The sequence below is a fragment of the Triturus cristatus genome, chromosome 4_1, assembly GCF_964204655.1.
Source record: "Triturus cristatus chromosome 4_1, aTriCri1.1, whole genome shotgun sequence".
Classification (NCBI taxonomy): Eukaryota; Metazoa; Chordata; class Amphibia; order Caudata; family Salamandridae; genus Triturus; species Triturus cristatus.
Genome location: NC_140585.1, coordinates 578,456,297 through 578,476,559, shown reverse-complemented (window position 1 = coordinate 578,476,559; position 20,263 = coordinate 578,456,297). Strand labels below are relative to the sequence as shown.

The following is a 20,263-nucleotide window of genomic DNA, read 5'->3' as shown; positions in this document are numbered from 1 at the left end:
ACTATGACATACTTAAAGAGCCTCTTACAGATTGTAGATATGATCCAGTACCAGGTAAAGACGACAGAATGATGCTATCATCAGTACGTCTACGACGAGTTGCGAACTATTTAATGATATTACCAGGAATGATTGAACATCTAGACAAAATATATCACTTTGTCCAAACAGGGCAAGGTCCTGAAAGTATTGGCGAGGCCATGGCCTACCAGAAAGTGGACACGCAGAAACTGTTGTCACGCTTCTTTATAAACTGCCTGATAAGACACAGAGATAGGCCAGGCGTAGACGCGGAAGAAATGAGAGCCCTTAACAAATGGGGCCAGAATATAGCAGACGGAAAACATGATAAACAGAATAGTATAGAAAGTATGTACAGAAGGATCAGGAAAAAAGTAGAACAAATATGTGAAAAAGAACAGCCTGAAAGAGAAACAGATGCAGATAAAACCGAGTCCTCAGGGGATGAGGAACAACTAGAAATGACAACAGGACAATTACAATTACCAGCTAGAGAAAGGATGGCTTATGTAGGAAAAGGAAGATCCTTCAATAATTCAATACGTCCGATACGCCCAGAAAGTAAGAGAATTTTTCAAGCAGCTATGTCAAACCCAAGGACCCCTGAACATTTGTTTCAGGCTACTGATAAGATACTTCAAGAACGAATGGGGTACCATGTACTCGATTCTATGGATGAACAAGAATTAGCCAGGTCAGCAGTACAATGGGCTGACAGTTCTGATAAATATAGTGATGACGCGCTAGTACATACGTTTTTGAATCTCTCACCAGACGAACAGCGTTTAGCTGGTATATACATGATACAACATCTCCTTATATTATATAAAGGCCAACACTCCGATCCTGGTCCCCTACCTGATATACTGATAGAACTACTCATGAATAAATGGAGAGGTCTAGGTACCGATCTAATTAAAGTAATTCTAGAATATCGACACAGATATACTGCCTTTTTGTGTCCAGAACATGATCCAGCTCCCTCCATGGAAAGAAAAACGTATTACATAGACAGACAGAATCCCTTACGCGAAGTACACCCAGTTAGAAATGATGATAATACTTTTAGACGCGTGTTTGTGTACACGCCTATAACTAAAATAGAACTATTGGAAATGAAAAAATTAGTGCCCGGCCATGACAGAGATCCAGCAGGTTTTCACCGTGAAATAAAAGACATGTTACTCATGGGTGATTATACCTATCCTGACATTATGAAAATATTGAAAGTATTATTGCCTGCCGGTATTTACGAGAAACTCAAAGAGAAAGAGTGGGAGGTGGGAGAACAAAAGATTGATTGGACAGCATTAGAAAACGAAGAAAATGCCCGAACTGCAGGCGTAGGGCTTGGAGACAAAACTAAAGCATTACCAGGATTATTAGTACAAGTATTGCCACGTTTATTAACTACGAAAAAGGAAGACTGGGGAGCAATCTCAGCTTGCAAACAGAAACCCGATGAAGACACTAGTGATTTTTATTCCCGATTTGAAACATGTTTTGGTATTAACAGCGGCCTGAAAGCAAGTAGCGATTCATATCCACATCTTTTTGTAACGAAACTAGTCGAAAATTCCTTGCCTCAGGTTAAGAACAGAGTATTGAAAGTAGAGAGCTCTTGGCAAGCTAATACCCCGTCACAAATGTTACAAATGTTACAGTATCACCAGAATAGAATTAGAGAAGAACAAGAACACGAACAAAGACGTATGAAAGACACGAAAATGAAAATGCTCGTCGCCCAGTCAGTTCCGGCTGACAGTCATAAAAAGGGTGCGACACAGTCCAGTAATTCAGCGGTTCCCGTTAAAGGGACATGCAACTATTGTAAACAGCCAGGTCATTATATAAACGATTGTGCAGTTCTGAAACATAATATCTCTACGGGTAAAACCAAGGAGAGACCACGTCCGCCTAGACAGGATCAGATCCAACAACAAGTACCTCAGAATGTACAGCCTATGCAAGCTGCACAGCAGATCGTAGCGGTACCACAGTCACAGCCTATTGCCGCAACACAAAACACGACACAACAGATGTACCAGTATGCACAAAATGACTATCCAGATTATCAGCGATACACATGAAATAGCCTAGAGAGGGAAGTTGGCTTACCCCTTATTGAGGTTCCCGTAGATCAAAAGGGTCCTTATGTACATAGTCAAGTATTAGGGAAAGACAGAAAGTTTTTAATTGATACAGGGGCAAGCAGAACAACTATAAGTCACGACGAGGTTCCAGGGGCACCCCTCTCAGGCTCACAAAATGTTTCCCTTGGATTTTCAGGACAACCTATTGTTAATGAAGTATCGCAACCTCTTCCTCTTGCAGTTGGTCCATTGACACGGACTACAGATCTATTGCTTACAAAATCATGCCCAGAAAACTTGTTAGGTATAAAGACACTGAAAGCTCTAGGAACTGTAATATGTTGTTCCCCGGAGGGGGTACGACTATTTTTGCGTGACTTCAAAGGTCACTATGTATTTAGAGACATGGATCACAGGTTACAGAATGTCCCTGCACATTTATGGGCACAAGGCCCTACTGATGTAGGTTGTATGCACATTACGCCATATCGAGTCACACTCAAAGCAGGAGTGGAATTACCACGAATTCGACAATACAAGTTACCTCCAGATGCTGTAGTGGCTTTGCTGCAAATCATTGACGAGCTCATTGCACAAGGAGTGGTTGTGGAAACCGACTCCAATGTGTGTAATTCTCCTATAATTCCGGTTCTTAAACGAACTGATCCAAAAGCACCCCCAGTTTATCGATTGATTATTGATCTGCGCGAATTGAATAAATGCATTGTACCACAATATCCCGTGGTTCCAGATATCTCTTCATTATTGACAGCTATTGATTCAGAAGCAACGTTCTTTACTGTAATTGACCTCAAGAACGCCTTCTTTAGCGTCCCAATCGATCCGGAAAGCCAATATTTGTTTGGATTTAGTTTAAATGGACGAAGCTTTAAATTTGCACGCGCACCTCAAGGATTCACAGAAAGCCCCAGCATCTATAGCCAAGCACTGAAAAGGCAACTTGACAGTATCCACATGCCTGTTAACACTGCACTGCTTCAGTATGTCGATGATCTGCTGATCACCGCCCGAAGTGAACCCGAATGTGAAAAAGCATCACTGACGGTTTTACATTTTCTGGCCGACAAGGGGCACAAGGTGTCCCCTTCGAAGCTGCAATTCTGTGTTCAGCAAGTTGTGTACCTTGGGCACTTGCTGTCCAAGGGGGGAAGACAGCTCACACCTGATCGCATCCAGTTAATTGTAAACATGCCACCACCCAAGACACAAAAGGAGGTGCGGGCCTTCATAGGTCTCACTTCGTACTGTAGACAATGGATTCCCCAATATGCATTTTTAGTAAAGCCACTCATTCAGTTGACAACCCAGGAGGCAGCGACTTCGACTGTCCTCCCTTGGACTCAGGCACATACACAAGCTTTTGAAGACTTAAAGAAAGCCTTATGTCAAGCACCTGTTTTAGCGACACCATGTTACAGTAAGCCGTTTACACTCTTCGTTACAGAACGTGAAGGTACTGCCTTGTCAGTACTCACTCAGGAACAAGCAGGTTCACACAAGCCGTGTGCTTACTTTTCTAGCACATTAGATCCAGTAGCTCAGGCTCTGCCTACATGCCTGAAATCAGTCGCAGCGACAGCTTTAGCGATCAGACAAAGCGATTCCATAGTATTAGGACATCAATTGACAGTGCAAGTTCCACACTCCGTGGAAGTTCTTTTAAACCGAACTCAGACTCAGCACTTGACTATAGCACGACTGACAGGTTACGAATTAACATTGTTTCAGCCACACATAGAAATCAGACGCTGTAGTACATTAAATCCTGCCACACTTTTGCCATTAAGTGGAACAGACCCATTGGCACATGATTGCATTGAAGTCATTACTATTACGACGAAACCCAGACAAGACTTGACAGATGTCCCATTACCAGATCCAGACCTGACACTTTATGTGGATGGTTCATGCATGAGAACAAGTACAGGAGAATTAGTGGCCGCTTACGCAGTCACGACAGACACTGAAGTTATTGAAACAAATTGTATTGACACATTGTCAGCTCAAGCAGCAGAGCTCATCGCTCTGACACAAGCCTGTATTCAGGCCAAAAATAAAAGAGTTAAAATATATACAGATTCACGTTATGCATTCGGAGTTGTACACGACTTCGGAGTCCTTTGGCGAGAGAGAGGTTATTTGACTTCTCACGGTGCCAACATTCAACACGGTCCCCTCATTCAAGCTCTGTTAGATGCCATACATCTGCCTACTTCGATATCTATCATGAAGTGCAAGGCCCATACAAAAGTCACCGATATCATTTCCCAGGGTAACGACCTAGCAGACCGAACAGCTAAGCAAACAGCACAGAATAGGACTCATGCAACTGACTTGACAAAGACAATAGCTCCGACACCGACACACTGCATGACAGTTAGGGATCCCGCCCTTGATGTAATTGACATACAGACACATGCTACGCCAGAGGAAATCAAGAAATGGACTGAACTAGGAGGGATCCAAACAGATCAGGGATGGATGACGAAGGGAAAATCTACATGGTTTCTCCCCGACTCAATGGTTCAAGTTATCATTAACACAATACATAGTCCAGCGCATTTAGGAGAGAAAGCTATGTTAGACAGTATTCAAAACATTTGGTTTAATAAACACTTACGAGCTGCAGCCAAACAGAAAGTCCGTACTTGCATGATTTGTTGTCAGTTCAACCCAGGTAAAGGCGTACCTGTAGAGCAAGGTGGATTTCAACCTCCTGATCACCCTTTTGAAGTCCTCCAGATGGATTATATCCAGATGGAACGTTGTCGAGGATTCAAATATGTCCTCGTAGTTGTATGCGCTCTTTCCCGTTGGACAGAAGCATATCCAGTCTCAGATTACACTGCCCCGACCACTGCCAAGCAGCTGGTTCGTGAATTCTTCCCACGGTATGGTTTGCCCCGTATCGTGTACTCAGATAATGGCCAACCGTTCTCATCCGAGCTAATGAAACACATTTCACTCCTGTTAGGCTATCAATGGAAATTTCACTGTGTCCGGCATCCCGAGGCAGCAGGTCTCGTGGAACGTCATAACCAGACTCTGAAAATTCGACTTTCTAAAATCTGTAGAGAGAAAGGCGTCGACTGGATAGTAGCCTTACCAGTTGCACTCTTTTACATGAGAATGGTAGCACATTCTCGCACAGGGCTATCCCCGTACGAGGTGGTCTTCGGTAGGCCACCAAATATGTGGGGGACGCCTATACCTCGTAAAATAACTGATGTTGATTGTAATATGCTGACAGATTACCTTGCTTCCTTGATGTCTGCACTACAATCTTGTCGTTCACAGGTAGCTGCAGCCTTTCCCGACAACACCGAGGTGAAGCCCCATGAAGTGGTTCCCGGAGATTTTGTTTTCATAAGAAACTTCGACAGGAGGAGCCCGCTGGAGCCTCGCTGGCAAACGCCGAAATTAGTACTTCTGACCACGAGGACAGCAGTGAAGGTCGAGGGTCGCAAGGGTTGGCTACACTCGAGCCATATCAAGAAATTTCATGGACTACCTTCTGATTTGAACTCTCAGCCCTGCCCCCCTCCACAGACTGATTCAAAACTCCCCCTGGTCGAGAACACTGCTGCCCAAAACTACAAACTGAAACTAAGGTCTAGCAAGTCAGACAATTTGATTGTTTAATTCCTCTCCTAGGTGAATCCGTTGAATTAGTCTCTGACATGTATCCTCTAGACCGAAATCGAGAGAGAGATAGACAGAAACAGCTCAAGAAACATGCATATTGTAAATCACTTCATAGTCACTGTATAGTGACATTGTTGATTATGTTTTTTCTAAATCTTCTGATTATTGCTGCAAGTATACTGTTGCACATATACTATCCTATTTTCAAGCGTGCTCATTCTGCTTACAATGTTACTGCCGAACATTCTTTTAGCGAATTACCTTCACATGAGTTGCCCTATAGACTTGCGCTGCGCAACAACACCTTCATTAGTATGTTACATCACTCCCATCAGGCCAGCAATGCTACAAATTGTTGGATATGTGGCCGACTCCCTCCCTATCAGAAATACAAGGGAGTTCTGCCTCTCTTTCCGTATCCATTCACACACAATGGTTCCTGTGGCGCATGGTTTAGTTTGATTAATTCTTTAGATTCAAATACTGTAGTTTACCAGAGCAACTGGGTATGGGGAAACCTGAACTTAGTTTTGCTTAAAGCCTGCTACCCTAACAAGGAGGCACTTCCCAAAAGGACAGGAACTGATCTAGAAAATGAAGTATATGGATTAGGTAACTTTACACTTAACCTCATGATTCTGAATGTTGAATCCGAAACTGCACTAGTCTTGCCTGCTATGTCCGTATTACCAGTCAAAGGTGAATTATGTGTAAGAAAGAATGGTTCAGTACACCTGGGTCATAGTAAATGTACTACTGTGATCGAATTCAGTGATAAAGGCAAGTCTACATTTAGAGCTTCCCGTCATTCCTACTTCATTTGTGGTCATACCGCATATATACGTTTACCTCTAGATTGGGATGGTACCTGTTACATTGCATTCCTTCTGCCACCTGTTTTCCTAGCCCCTCCTGATTATCATAGAAACACCCATCTAGTACACAATAGACCCCAGAGAGATCTCCCGATTGTCGACTACACTGAAACGGCATGGGAACAATATACAGACTTCAATAAAGGTCTCTTTCCCTACATAGGTGTTGTCTCTAATAGTAAACTGATACGCAGATTAACCAGAACCCTTGAAGCAGTAGTGAATGAAACTACCTCTGCCCTAGGCAACTTAACAGAGGAGCAGTCTGCGATGCGGATTGTTGTTCTCCAAAATCGTCTTGTCCTTGACGTCATCCTGGCCGATAGGGGCGGAGCCTGTAGAGTCATCGGATCAAGTTGTTGTGTTTTCATTCCAGAAAACGCGCCATCCGTATATAAAGCCATAACTCGTCTTCACAAGATTGCAAGCCAGATACATCAGAATCCAGGCACCTGGACATGGTCCGGTTGGTTCTGGAGCATGTTGTCAGCCTGGGGATGGAAAGTCCTATCCTTCCTAGGTATTGGCCTTCTCATAGTATTCAGTTGCTGCCTGTGTCTACAATGTGGACCAGCGATTTGCGGCCTGTGTGCCACATCATGTATTCCACGTTCAAGTTCTCGTTCAAAATCCCGGAAGAAGAAAGAAGAGCAAATGATGTTACATGAACAGATTGATGGATTCCTGAGGATCGATATCTCATGAAGGGTCCGTAGGGGACAAGGAGGGAATGAGGAAATATGAATTTTTATGATCGATTGTGTCCCCTATCTTAGACCCCAACGGCTCCATGTACATGGTACAAGTACATGTATGTTCCCTCCACTTCAAGCTATGAAGACGCAAATACAATTGTGTCTAACGTCCACATGTCCTCTTTCAGATCCGCCATGAATGGGTCGAATATTCCGTTCCTAAGTATGCCTTGCCACCGTCTTTATATGGTATACTTTTCACGTTTCCAGCTCTGGCAAGGTAGGCCCTGAATTCTGCCATCGAGCTTTCTCTGCCTTCTGCCTCTGAATGCTCCAGCCTGGACCTGTATCTGTATCCATGACCTTTGTCTTACTTCCTGCACGGCTAACGGTGCCTGGCCCGGCCTGTTGCCTGCCAAAGACTGTATTCAGCCTTCAAGTTATCTGCTCCGCTCCTCGAGAAATGCATTCCTGTCTAGTAGTTTAGGTAAACATCCTTCCAGCTACAGAGCAAAGGGCCCGGCCTTACTGTCTCCGTGCAAGTAATTCATGGCTTCTGTTGCCATGGCAGGCCCATGCCCCTCGCATCTCATGTAGACACGTAGACGCTTAATACACGCACTAGTAGTTAGTATAGGATAGCCTCTGCCTGAGAGACCTTTCCTTCCAGATAATACAGTTCCTTAAACACAAGATATTAGATACGATTTGGGATTAGGTTGTTCTGACATCCCAGACTTCTGTCTCCTCATGTAGGGCTAAATGTCAAGTCCCCTTCACCCTCCAGTTACACGTCAATCACACGTCATGCTACTGTGCGCGCATCTCTGCCAAGTATTTCTGCTGACTTTACAGGATTCTCTTATGAATCCACCCACTTGTGTCATCATCATAATGACGTTTCTAGTACATGCCCTCATGCACGCCTATTGTAACGCCTTTTCATTATGTATGTGTATTCTTATCTCTCTTCTCAACTGTCACGCCTTCTGCATATGTCTTTACTGTAATGCATTTACTATATATATGACAACCTGTCAATAAAGTATTGCTCTATCCCTTCCCGAACCTTAGTGGTGACGGAATACGATTGCCTGGTTCGAACCAATTCCTTTGTAAGGAATAAACCCATTTTAAAACCTCAAATACCACGGATTCTGCCTCTTATTTTTACTGAGTTATTCTTATTGAATTTTACCGCATAAATTAAGTCTAGGTAATTAAAATTTACCACAAGGTAAGCAAAATGTGTTAGTAAATCCCCCAAATCTATGAACTATAACAGATAAGGACAATATTGCAATCCTTTTTCCAACTACCTAGGATGACAATGGTGGCAGGAACAATTATGAAAATTAGTACTTCACGCATTGTGTCCCTGTAAGAGAAAGTGGTGCAAATACCTTTACTTTACACTATACTAATAACAGCACAGCAATCCACTGGTCGTCTGAAACTTCAGAAGGAAGGTGCAAAACTTGAAACAGCATTATTATTGAACTACAGACCTGAAAATGCTAAACAAAGAAGAGCAGACTTATGGACAAAGATAAAGGACTCCATTTAACCTTAAATCAGAAAGGTACCCTCCTGTCACCTTTTCTGGAAAGGAACAGAAGCCCAAACTCTCCAAACAAACCCTTGTCATCAACTACCCAAGTGCCTGCTCAGGCCCAAGCAGTGTGTTCTCAGAAGATTTAAAAATGGACACCCCCTACAAGCTTGGATTTCCACCCAGCCCCATGATACCCTTCCCACCTTATTCTTCATCTTTGACCAGCCTAGGGAAACTTCTTAATGCGAAAAGTCTCCTTTTCCTGCAGTTTGTTAGGATTAATATATATGACTGGGCTACCTGAGATGGATCAAAGTAGTCTCTGTGGTGAATTGATAGAATGTTTTTGAACACTTTTGATTTCCTTTCCAATTCTAATGGAATGAACTTTGTGTGGACTTACTAGTTTATCTGCGTTGTCGTCATTTTTTTCAGACCGGATTTTCTGCTGTTATGTCCAATACTAACTTCTTGTTTCTTTGTTCCAACCAGATGCAAAGTTTAATTAGGGGCTAACTTTGAAGTAACTGATTCATAAAACACAAATTTCTGATTAACTGTTATTTAATCCCTATGACACCTATCGTATCCAACATACACAGAGCGCATTATTTACCATCCACTGGGGCAGATGTCAGATAAATGTGCTTGATCAGGGATGTATAGGTGGGAAACATGCATAAATCTTGTTTTAAGCTAATTCCCTTTCCTAATATGTTATCCGGACTGTTCTACAAATTTCATCACCATTGTAGACAGTTTTATTTGTGTCATCTCATGGGTACTGCCTCAGCTCTCAAACAAGTCTTGTGCATCTTGTTTGGTGTCCAGTGTCCTCTTGAGTTGGGTCTTGAATTTTGTCAACTTTTGTTCGTATTTCAAATTTCTTCATTATCATTCTCTCCATATCTCTCTGACACTGTATCTAACATATTTTCATGCCAATAAAAAAAGATAACTTAACAGTGTTTGGATTCTAATAGAGTACAAACACATATTACAAGTATTGAAGAAATTAACTGAAAACTGCCTCAACGTGAAAATAAATATTGTATTTTTGCACGAATACTATAACATGAGTGATCTAAAATATCCTAACGACTCAAGAATCAAGTCTGCTCTTCAGGAAGAGCAGGCAAGGATATATAATCAAAATTGCACTAGTTACATTAATGCAATTCCTTTTAGAGACTCTTACATTTCAGACCTCCTCAGGCACCACGCAGGATGGAATTTACAACCATATGCACCAGAGAATTAGTTGTTTAAGTTTGTAAATGCAAGTTGACAGTTCTGTAGCAATGGATTGCCCAAAAACATTTGTAATGCGTACATGGCTTTAACTGATTGAAGTTCAGATATTGTGCCAAAAAAGATATCAAAATCCTAAAATCTTGCTTCTTTGAGCATTCCATGACTTTAGTGTGTTCCCCTTGATTTATTCATTTTCACATTTTCTTTTTGTTTTGAATGTTGTAAGGAATGTACGTATTGGAATCCCACATATATGCGCTGTTATAATTATGTGATCTTTGAGTGCATGCACTTATATGCTAACTTAGGTTTGGATTTGTGTCAGATCACACAACTTCCATGCAGGGGTGAGAGGAGGGATTAATGTGTGGTGTCCAATATTAATAGCTTCAAAATTATCCAAAGCAGTGATAAGGCATTTTATTAAAATTAGTATAGTTAAAGCGACCTGTGCTATATGAACATGCTAAATATTGGAAATGACTTTGTAGTACCTAGTTGCATTTATTAGTACTAGGCCTCAAAATGTTAAAGCAAGCTTCATTTCTTCAGCAGCAAAGTTGTATGTGCTGAGATGTGAACAAAATTCTTTAAAGTTGAACTTACCCTGACATGTTTTTTAAAGCTTCACACCACAATCTATTAAAGAATGTACTTGATTAATAATAATGTTTTTGAAATGGTTTGGCAAGACATTTTATATTATTTAATAGCATGAGTACACATTATTTCACACATTAAATACAATGCATCAATGGAAAATGTTATTAGCTTAACCTATTTTTTTCCATTATTATAAGACAAAGTGGTGCTGATTAAAATTCGTTCAAGCAACTGTTTCAATTTCACGCAAGTCTATTGCTTAGCCTAACATACAATTTATTTCAGTTGAAGGTTAGAATGTGCTCCTGTCCATAAGAAAGAAGGTCTACGAATCAAAAGCCTCTTACGTATGTTTGATAATGTTTCATACTTCAAGGAAATTCTTTGTAAGCTTAGGAGAAGAGACGTGGGAAAGGACGAGATGAAACTGTTCTCTAGAAGAATCAAAAGCCCATTAGTCAAAAGGAATGAGAAAATACAGAACAAACTGCAACATTTTCACTCAACTGTTTCTATTAGTGCATGTTCCTAGAGTAGGCTAATCTCTTTGCTCACTACCACGCTTTTCCTGCCACTTTCTTCCCAGATCCCACAAGTGAGACGCTTTATTCTCTTGCCCTTACCATTTGCCCACACCGAAGCTGAATGCTAACGACTTTATGCTGAAGGCTGGATGCTGATGTTTTATTCTACCTGACCTGCTTTATAGATAGCAGTCACTGCTGCTTCTGAATAATTATTTTTGCTTTAACAAACCTCTCTTTATGGGAAGTTCAGCTGATGCTGATGTATCGAATTTGAGCTTCATGCTCACTCTCATTCTTGACTTTTGAACTTGAACTCTTAATGGGTTCCTGCTAACACACATTTTCACCCCATTCTTTAGAATAGGAATTCATTCCTTTATGGAACACGCTGTACTGCTTATTTGATGACTGGCTCTAACCAATATTTTCTGTAATTTGATTGATACCTTTTGAACTAATCAAATAAAAAGAGAAATACAAATCTTACTGAACCTTTTAATGAAAATAAAACCCTTAAAACTAATCAAAGCTCTCATTATTGGCTGAACTTAGAAATAGTATTGTGATTTTTTTATTTTTGTGACATATATCTCCAGATATTCTCATATATGACTGCAAAGGTCTGTTGCAGAGAAATGAGAGGAAACTCACATAAGTAAGAGAGAGAGTGGGAATCAACCCTGTTTGGTGTGAGATCCAGATGTTGAACCATTTTATTTAAATTAATTCTCACTCCAGCAGCGGATAACAATACCCAAAAAAAGTTGCATAGGTTATGTTAGTGTGCAGTATGATAATTATACTCAAAGCATCTCTTGCTAAATAAATATTTTTTACTAACACGGTGTAATGCAAAACAAACACAATTGAAACCAAATTGTGATGACATTGACATATTTTGAAATATGTACACAAATGGATCATGTTCCTCAGTGAGGTGAAGGATATGAGAGAAAGCTGAGGCTCGCTACAGGTAAATCTTGACATTGAGTGGAAGGAGCTGGATGGACTTTTCTATCCTGCCAGTTTGATGTGAAGAAGTATATTATCAACATGATCTCTTAAACTGTGGTTGCCTATCAGATCATGTGCCTCCATTCATTGTAGGATATCATTGTAAAGGAAGTCCTAGAACTTGATGAAATTATTTTGTAGTGGTTTAAACTGAACTTGTTTTAAAGGGCTGGAGAATCAGATACAAGGGAAAGCCTACCTAAAATTCTGCCTTTCCTGTTTGAGTTTATCTGCACAGGGTTCTTGTGGAATTCTTCTGCTATTAAACATCATCTAAAAACATGAAATACAGCCTGTTGGGAAAGAGGGAGTAAAGATTGGGCTAATTATAAAGAAATAGGTTCACCATTATCTTTCAATGGTGCCCTAGCTCTGTCCATTAATAACCCATGCTCTACTTACAGGACCTTCAGAATAAACCATGAAAAGAAGAGAGGTATATTTTCACTGACTGATGCTCAGAGGAAATCCAGCTTGCTTGCCAGGGGAAAACTAGAAAATGTGGTCCAACAGATTGAATGAATACAGTGCACAATTGGGTCATTGGTTGACTGGGGTGTGATCCCAGGTCAAACAGCAGCAACCCTGCACTCTTCCTACTCCCTGCTGACGAGCGGCAACTACCTCGAAACACGTGTCCAGGGATGGCTAACGCTACTCTGACTTGCACGCACCACTGAGCATAGGCGTACCCGCCGACGCTGACTACAGGGACCACAGTTCTTCGGGGTAACACGCTAGTGGGTGGAGCAGTGTGCGACCATTTTGTTTAGTTATTTAGTGGCTCCCTGAGCCCCGACAGCCGACGGGCTGTAGATTACGCACCTGCGTCGCTACGAGAGGTACAGACCTGATATGATTTTAGCAGCCTACACGAGCAACCCTGCACTCTTCCTACTCCCTGCTGACGAGCGGCAACTACCGCGAAACACGTGTCCAGGGATGGCTAATGCTACACTGACTTGCACGCACCACTGAGCATAGGCGTACCCGCCGACGCTGACTACAGGGACCACAGTTCTTCGGGTAACACGCTAGTGGGTGGAGCAGTGTGCGACCATTTTGTTTAGCAGCAACAATCGTTGCAGGGTGAACCACAAAAGTCACTAAATTAACCAGTTCTTAACTCTGGGTAGCTTGGCACTTAAATCAGTGAGGCTTAATATAGATGCAATGTGTAAAGTATTTATGCAGCACACATAAGGAAATAAAGTGAAAACATAACACAGGAAGTAGACTCAGACTTATGAATTTCTTTAAGTTTAAGGTTCAAAATAGCACCTAAAAGATCATAGCGCAAGCTATAGATATCTAGTTGTGCAGGATTAGGTCAAAGTCGAAAGTTAAGGCTGACCATGATGGAGCGCAGTTCAGATACAAGAAGTGGATTGGCCGAATCAGAGCTTACCTTCAGACTTTGAAAAAATTCAGAATAAAAATGTCTGAGAAGTAAATGTTCTGTGTGGCAAGGCTGCAGTAAGTGTCCGAGAAGGGAGCATCGTAATCAGGTGTCCTGGGGTTAAAGCTTCAGTGAAGATATGTTAGGACATAGTTGCTAAAATGAAAGTTGAAAAACTCCAATGGGAAGAAGCAGAAGGCTGTAGCTAAAGACAGTTACACAAGGTCAGATAACTCTTTGGCACAGGACCTCTGATACTGATTTGCTGCTGCGGAGACAACTGTAGCGATAGAGGCCACAAAGTCAACCCAACCGGTGATTCACTTTGGGCGGATAGATGAGGAAGTGGTCACAATCTCCTCCTGGTTTTCAGAGCACATTTAGGCCAAATTTTATTTAAGTCCTTGGTTAAGGGAAATGGCCATCTTGGCACCTACAGTACCACAAATAAGGGTTCAGAACTGGTGGAACACCTCTTAGGGGTTTTGGGACTCACTCAGGCTGGGCCCACGTGTGGGTTCAAGATGGTAAGAGCCTGTTATGTCCCATTGGCTCTGAACAGAAGGCCTGCAAACTAGCCCTTGGAATCAGTTCTGGTAGTCCTGGGTGCAGATGAAGATGCTGTTCTCAAAAGCAGGGCTGGCCTCTCAAGGTTCAAGGCAGGCTCCAGGTAGCAAAGCAGTCCTTCCAAACACAGCAGCAGCCTGACAGAGTGCACAGGCGATCACAGAAGCAGGCAGGCCTCAGAGAGTCCTCTGCAGATCCATTAGTGCTCTGAAGATTGAGTATGTAGGCCCTATTTTTATACCTTGGTGTCTTTGTATTGGAATGTGAAAGAAGCTTCTGGAAAGATGATTGGAAGTGCATGGAATTTCGCGACTCTTTTGCCCTGGCTCAAAGCTGGCTGCAGTGAATATAGAGGTTTGTCGGGCCCTTTGTGTGGAGGCGCTGCACAAGTTATTCAGGTGTACGTGAGGCTGTGCTCAGCTCCGCCCTCCTCCATCCTGCAAGCAAATGGCCTACTCAGGCACCTCGAATCCTTCTATTGTGTGACTGTCTGGGAGGAACTCACTAAGTCTAATGGAACGGTCAGCTACATGCAGTCATGTGACCCAAGACAAGCTACAGGTAAAAAAGGGCTAAGGGCAGGAAAGTGCCAACTTTCTGAAACTTTCTGGAATGCCAGCTTTCACAATTGCAATTTAAAATTAGACTTCATCATTAGTTAAGATTTTAAATTGTGATTCCCAAGACACCAGACATGATCTGGGTATCGCCTCCCCTTTGAAAATTATACTTATAAAAATGTAGTAAGGCAACTCCAATGTTATCCTATAGCAGAGATGGGCTTAGCAGGAGTGAAAAACTGATTTAAGAGTTTTTCAGTACCAGGACATATAAAACTTAAGAGTATATTTCCTAATTTTTAAATGCACTGCACCCTACCCTTGGGGCTGTCCAGGACCTACCTTATTGGTGGTTTATATGTATTAAAAAGGAAGGCTTTGGCCTGGCAAAAGGTTTATTTTGCCAGGTCAACATGGCAGTTTAAACTACACACATTGACTTTGCAATAGCAGGCCTGAGACATATTTTAAGGGCTACTTAAGTGGGTGGCACAATCAGTGCTGCATATCCACTAGGAAAACACACAAGATGATGGATGGAATGTTGCAAGTTGGCAAAACATTCACCCCCAGTCACAGATCTGGGTTTAATCCATCGTTATTTTGCTCACCACGCCACCCCAGTTCAGACATGGCCATTTTCAAATCAGTCTTGACCCTGTGCCTCATGGTGAATGTATGACATTGTTCTGCATTCTGTCCATCAACTGTTGTTTTTGCATTTGTCACCCTGAGTGGGAGGGGTATGCCCAGACTTGGGTCCCTTGCTCTCCATGCCACTGGAATCAAGCTATCCTGGCAGAAGATGGGTGAAACCCCGAAACCGGTCCTGGGATGCTTGTTTCCAGTGCAGGGAGGACCTGGCTTGGCAGTTCAGGTTGGACTGTTCCCATGAGGCACAGGGTCAAGACTGATTTGCATATGGCTGGGTTCAAACTGGAACAGCATGGTGAGCAAAGAAACGATGGATTTAGGCCCAGATCTCTGTACTGGGGTGAATGTATGACATTGTTCTGCATTCTGTCCATCAACTGTTGTTTTTGCATACCCACTAGGAGCATTTAATTTACAGACCCAGGGAACATGGAGTGCACCTTACTGGAAGTAAATTAAACATTCCATTTGGGTTTAAAGCAATATTACCATGTTTTGAGCTGAGAGCAAAAGCACTTTAAAACTGGTTAGCAGTGGTAAAATGCACAGAGTCCTAAGGCCCACAGAAACAAAATCAGCAAAGATAGGAGGAGGAACGTAAAATGTTTGGGGGTGACCTTGCAGCGAGGGCCAGGCCCAACAAATCCTTTCTCCAATGATTTTGTCCATCCCTGTGGGAAAAAATTCCTGATTGATCAAAAGTGAGAGCGAAAATTTTATCAGCTGCCTGCCAATTCTAGATGTGTATATGGACAAGAGAGAGAAGAACCTACTGAGCAGCTGGATGAGTTCAGGGTCATTAGCGTACTAATCAAAAGACTTTGTAGAGCTAAGCTTATTTTTTGTTTTATTTTTTATTACTTTGACTAGGACTAAGGGAGCTGAGAAAACACGGGAGGGAGTGAACTGAGAAAGATCCTACAACTGAGGTAACTGGGATGCAGCCTAAAATATCTGAGACAAATAGCATTTCAATAAATCTTGCAACAACTGTCACCTGACGTTAAATTACCACAGCCAGAAAACTTTCACTTGCATAATTGAGGTAACAATTTGGCCTCTGGAAAGATGTCTTTCTGCTCAGGGAAAGCTAATGAAGGATTCCCAGCTTTGCCTTAGTGTTAGACCAGTCAGCCTCAGGGTGGTATTCCACCAAATGTTTAGCCGTTACCCTTTCTATTATTGCAGATCTTGTTTTTGATGGCCTTAGTACTCTGCTTAGTTTGCCACTGCTAACCTTGCTAAAGAGCTTGTGCTCTTCTTAAAACATCGGCTTACACTCAATTGGAACATTTAATTACCTCATGAGTCCCTAGAAGAGTGGCACCACATGTACCCATGGCATTTAACTTAAATGCTTCTAGTGGGCCTGCAGCACTGATTGTGCCACCCACTTAAGTAGCCCTTCTAAATATGTCTCCGGCCTGCCATTGCAGCCTGTGTGTGCAGTTTTAAACTGCCGTATCGACCTCTTTAATGGTAAAGTCAGATTTTAATCACAATTCGGAAAATGCCACTTCAGGAAAGCTGGCATTTTCTTGGCCCCAACAATAGGGGTCTACTGCCTGGATACTGGGTTACATGACTAGGTGTAGTTGGCATTTGGTCTTTGTATATTGCTCCAAGACAGTGCGTGCACACCACAAAAGCACATAGACACTAGTCTATTGTGACTCCAGACATTCTGAGACCAGGGCAGGGAGGCAGGACATTCCAAGCACCTCTGGAAGCTTCTCCCACTTCAAAATGGGCACCAGATGTAAATACTGGACCTCAGACACCAACTCTTCAGTACACTCTTCCACCTGTGGACTCCGCCAAGAAGGACTTCTGTGCTGCTGTAAGGACTGCCACTCTGCTGGACTGCTGCTTTGAAGGACTGCTGCCCTGCTGCCTTCTTGCCTGCCTGAGAAGGACTGGACCCGCATCTCTAAACCCACGACCCTAGAGAGACTCTAAGGGCTAGTTGGCTGGTCGCCTGATCAGAAGCCTCAGGGACATAACAGGCTTATCACAACCTTGTCCAAAGGCACCTGGACTCTGCCATCTGCAAGTCCTAACCCTGCCAAGTAGTGCCACCCCAGTTCTTGACTCTTGGAAGCGGGCCTGAAGGTCCTCTACCAGCCCATCTGTGGACCCAGCAGAACCAACTCAACTCCCCTGTTGGGTGGCACAACCCAGAGCAGAATGAGCACATCACCTCTGCTGTGTGGACTTTCTTGGAGCAAGGACTTCGCCCTCACAGCCTGCAACCTCATCTGAACCACTGCCGCAACAGGCATCCCCAACACATGACCTCGCATTGAAAGCCTCTTGCTCGTGGCAGCCTCAACGAGAACACAGGACTCCCCATCAGCATCACAAGCCTTGCAGCTTCTTCTAAACTAGCCAGTGTGCAGCGCATCCTCAATGTAGGACTGCACATCGCAAGCCCCCTCATTGACGACCTCCTTGATGATGATGCAGGACCTCGCAACTCAGCTTCACAGCTCCTTGTAATTGAAGCTGCATGACTCATCTCCAACCCAGACCTGGCATCACTTGCGTGATGCATTCGCTACGAGGGACTCCGCAACTCTTTACAACCAGAAGTTATTTAAGGTACTCTTGCCCAGCGACCCTAGTTGGGTATCTGTGGCTGGCATGCACTCCAAGGGCGGTCGACTTGAACTTGTGACTTTGTTCCAGTCCAGCGCAACCAGATATCCACAATTAGCACTTTGGACTTTTTGGCACTATTTTCACTTACATTTCAGAATTGCATACCTCCGGTTGTACTGATTGGAGTTTTGTCATTTTGGTCTTAAATTGTTTATTAAATATTACTCTATTTTTCTAAATTGCTGTGGGCTTTTTCTTCTGTTGTGTTTCACTTTATTACTGTTTGAACTGATGTATAAAAACTTTACACATTACCTCTAAGTTAACCCTGACTCCTTTTGTGCCAAGCTACCAGAGTGTCAAACACAGGTTAATTTGAGGTTGCTTGTGACCCTGGCATGGACTGTGGTCGCTGCTTTTGTAGAGTGTTACCCCCCTCAACCAGTAATTCAATTTCTTACACTTAGCAAAAACAAGGCTGGTCTTACTTATTCTTCTACTGTCTGCATGACAAGTCAGATCTCACATCAAGTCACGTACCCATTTCTAGCACGGTCAGGAAAAACAGACATAGAAAAATCATTTTTGTCTAACCAAATAATTCTATAATCTAGAACAAAACACTTTCATTCCTGATTATAGTACTCTACATGTAAAGTAAGTTTGGTTGAACTAGGCTTTCCAATCCAAAATAGACAGGATTGGAGGGGTTACTTAAACAGTTTCAACTGCCAAGCCCCTGATAGGTCTACTTGTTGCATGCCTGCCTGTGAACAATACCCCTGTGGGCGGACACCAGATGAGTATGACATTGTCTTAAATCAAAAAGCAATGGCTTGAGACCTCTGAGCCAAATAAATTAATAGTGGAAGTAGGCTTTACAAAGGCCCACCATATGTACAGTTTATTAGAAAAAGAAACAACAACTACAACGTTTTATTAAAATCAGGGCTTCTACTTGTACACATGTCATGCCTAAGCAGAACCAGATCCGACAGTCAGACTTTCTCCTACATAGTGATAGTGCGCTCCACAAACGCACAAAACAAAAGATAATGCAAGGGGGAAAGAGAAAGGCACACTATGACGACCACTGTAACTAAATTCTAGTTCACGAGTTAAACCTTTAATTCTGCTTGTTTTAATAATGTATTTGTGTAGTTCTGCATACCGCGCTTCTACAAGTGCTATAAATACTTTTACCCTTTCAAAGTGCTGTAAATATTTTTACTTTCACTTGGCACTTACAACCACTCAAAGTGATGGCATCCCACTTCATGTGTTATCCAATTTCAAATACCTCAGTTAAAACCCATGCAAATCTTGTTTGAAATCTGGATTATCATTTATCACACCAGATTTTGCGTAATTAATGCCAGTCTATCATTTCAGAAACATTCAGTATCAGTCAGCAATTTCCCTAACTGGGCTGGGAAACAGCCTTTACCACGAAGCATTTTCCACGCATTACATTTACAACGATACACTTACCTCGTAAACGTCGTCACAACGGGTAATGCTTCAACGACCATCTTCACCACGCAAGCAACGTCATCACGGAACAACGTCATCTAATCTGAAAAAAAGCATCAGTCCGTTTTCAGTGTCGGTGGAGACCTGCAGAAAAAAAAAAAGAAGAACTGGGCTCTGCTGCATGAACCTACTGAGAGATTTGAGCACCCGCCTCCATTCAACCTTGCTTTAAAAGTGCAGGCATTTCAAGTTGAAAGCAATGCTCTGTTGTACCTTTCTGCTTCTGAGCTGTGTGCAGCCAAGCAGATCTCCAGACAGTATGTTTCCATAAAAGATATGGCATGATCTGATAACGTGATGACATAGCCGCGCTGCTATCCGATTTTCATCACGTTTTGTACGTTTGGAAACATGAGAATCTTTTCTTTCATATTAAATCAAGCACAATGGAAAATGCCTTTGCTGCAGAATTATCAGCGTTCTATATCAGTAACAGATCTCAATCAGCCTTCAGCTACGGAAAGCTCACACACCTTGCCCAGAGCTCCATTTAGAAATGTAAGATATTTTAAAAGAAATAGACATGAAGTCAATGTATACATGTGATGGGTGATCTGAACCGAGACTCATTATGTTGCAGCGAGAACTACGAAGGCAGTTCTGTGAAACTTTCTGTTTGAGTGTGTTGTAGCTGATTGACACAAAA

The 20,263-nt window shown here is 42.5% G+C and overlaps 1 long non-coding RNA gene across 1 annotated transcript in view; it reads right to left on the bottom strand.

Moving 5' to 3' along the window:
- The window catches only part of LOC146855245 (uncharacterized), a 249,838-nt gene extending 230,135 nt beyond the window's left edge, over nt 1–19,703 (bottom strand). The window contains exon 1 of the long non-coding RNA XR_014980808.1: nt 19,576–19,703. This is a non-coding gene — a long non-coding RNA (uncharacterized LOC146855245). The remainder of the gene's footprint in view (nt 1–19,575) is intronic.
- Nucleotides 19,704–20,263: the final 560 nt, after the last annotated feature.